Source organism: Centroberyx gerrardi, unplaced genomic scaffold (assembly GCF_048128805.1).
Source record: "Centroberyx gerrardi isolate f3 unplaced genomic scaffold, fCenGer3.hap1.cur.20231027 Scaffold_68, whole genome shotgun sequence".
Lineage (NCBI taxonomy): Eukaryota > Metazoa > Chordata > Actinopteri > Beryciformes > Berycidae > Centroberyx > Centroberyx gerrardi.
In genome coordinates this window covers 115530-118029 of record NW_027605203.1, presented here as the reverse complement: position 1 = coordinate 118029, position 2500 = coordinate 115530, and positions in this window count along the sequence as shown.

Genomic DNA, 2500 nt, shown 5'->3' with positions numbered 1-2500 from the left:
TCCAGGGAGTACCAGGAGCAAATCCAAATAGAAAAAAAAAAGTTAAAGTCCAACCGCCACCAGGGGCTCGGGGTGAAAATCCTGCCCGGGAAGAGGCGCACAGCCTCGGGCAGGGCTTCCAGGGCGCCCCCCTACCTCCCTGGAGCTCCAGGGAGTACCAGGAGCAGAAAGAAATATTTTGTTTAAAAAAATGACAAAGTGCTGCGGCACTTAGGCTGTGGGGCGAAAACAGGCGGAGTACCAGGAGCACAAAGTTTAAGTTGGAGTACCAGGGGCACCAAAGTTTGAGTTGGTATACCAGGAGCAGGAAAGTTTGGGCGGATGGTAGTCTGCTTGTATCCGGGGATGGGTGCTTAAGAGTGGGTCTGCAGGTTCGGCTGGTGCTGGGGTTCCTGGATGGTGGAGGTTAGGGGCCGGAGATAGGGGGCAGCTAACAGGTGTGTGGGTGGCCGAGGCAGGGGCTCCAAATTGGGGTAAAAGTGAGGTGGAGGGCCCCCTGGAGGTAGGGGGCCGATAGCAGGTGTGTGTGGCCGAAGCAGGGGCTCTAAATTGGGTAAAAGGGAGGTGGAGAGCCGCCTGGAGGTAGGGGGCGGAAAGCAGGTGTGTGTGGCCGAAGAAGGGGCTTTAAATCGGGTAAAAGGGAGGTGGAGAGCCGCCTGGAGATAGGGGGCCCGCTCCCAGGTGTGTGTGGCCGAAGCAGGGGCTCTAAATTGGGTAAAAGGGAGGTGGAGAGCCGACTGGAGATAGGGGGCCTCTCCCAGGTGTGTGTGGCCTAAGCAGGGGCTCTAAATTGGGTTAAAAGTGAGGTGGAGGGCCCCCTGGAGGTAGGGGGCCGATAGCAGGTGTGTGTGGCCGAAGAAGGGGCTCTAAATCGGGTAAAAGGGAGGTGGAGAGCCGCCTGGAGATAGGGGGCCGCTCCCGGGTCTCTGGGTCCGAAAAAGGGTTGAAATTCGGGTAGAGTTGGGCCCCGCTCCTCGGCCTCTCTGGTGTTTGGGTTAAGTCCCCAGGACCAGAGAGGGGGAACAGCGGGGGCAGTGGCCCCGCTTCTCGGCCTCTCTGGTGTTTGGGCGAGTGACACGGTAAGGGGTGGTTTTGCAAACAGGCTAAGTCCCCAAGACCAGAGAGGGGGAACCACGCGGGCAGTGGCCCCGCTTCTCGGCCTCTCTGGTGTTTGGGCGAGTGACACGGTAAGGGGTGGTTTTGCAAACAGGCTAAGTCCCCAAGACCAGAGAGGGGGAACCACGCGGGCAGTGGCCCCGCTTCTCGGCCTCTCTGGTGTTTGGGCGAGTGACACGGTAAGGGGTGGTTTTGCAAACAGGCTAAGTCCCCAAGACCAGAGAGGGGGAACCACGCGGGCAGTGGCCCCGCTTCTCGGCCTCTCTGGTGTTTGGGCGAGTGACACGGTAAGGGGTGGTTTTGCAAACAGGCTAAGTCCCCAAGACCAGAGAGGGGGAACCACGCGGGCAGTGGCCCCGCTTCTCGGCCTCTCTGGTGTTTGGGCGAGTGACACGGTAAGGGGTGGTTTTGCAAACAGGCAAAGTCCCCAAGACCAGAGAGGGGGAACAGCGGGGGCAGTGGCCCCGCTTCTCGGCCTCTCTGGTGTTTGGGCGAGTGACACGGTAAGGGGTGGTTTTGCAAACAGGCAAAGTCCCCAAGACCAGAGAGGGGGAACAGCGGGGGCAGTGGCCCCGCTTCTCGGCCTCTCTGGTGTTTGGGCGAGTGACACGGTAAGGGGTGGTTTTGCAAACAGGCAAAGTCCCCAAGACCAGAGAGGGGGAACAGCGGGGGCAGTGGCCCCGCTTCTCGGCCTCTCTGGTGTTTGGGCGAGTGACACGGTAAGGGGTGGTTTTGCAAACAGGCTAAGTCCCCAAGACCAGAGAGGGGGAACCACGCGGGCAGTGGCCCCGCTTCTCGGCCTCTCTGGTGTTTGGGCGAGTGACACGGTAAGGGGTGGTTTTGCAAACAGGCAAAGTCCCCAAGACCAGAGAGGGGGAACAGCGGGGGCAGTGCCCCGCTTCTCGGCCTCTCTGGTGTTTGGGCGAGTGACACGGTAAGGGGTGGTTTTGCAAACAGGCAAAGTCCCCAAGACCAGAGAGGGGGAACAGCGGGGGCAGTGGCCCCGCTTCTCGGCCTCTCTGGTGTTTGGGCGAGTGACACGGTAAGGGGTGGTTTTTGCAAACAGGCAAAGTCCCCAAGACCAGAGAGGGGGAACAGCGGGGGCAGTGGCCCCGCTTCTCGCCTCTCTGGTGTTTGGGCGAGTGACACGGTAAGGGGTGGTTTTGCAAACAGGCAAAGTCCCCAAGACCAGAGAGGGGGAACAGCGGGGGCAGTGGCCCCGCTTCTCGGCCTCTCTGGTGTTTGGGCGAGTGACACGGTAAGGGGTGGTTTTGCAAACAGGCTAAGTCCCCAAGACCAGAGAGGGGAACCACGCGGGCAGTGGCCCCGCTTCTCGGCTCTCTGGTGTTTGGGCGAGTGACACGGTAAGGGGTGGTTTTGCAAA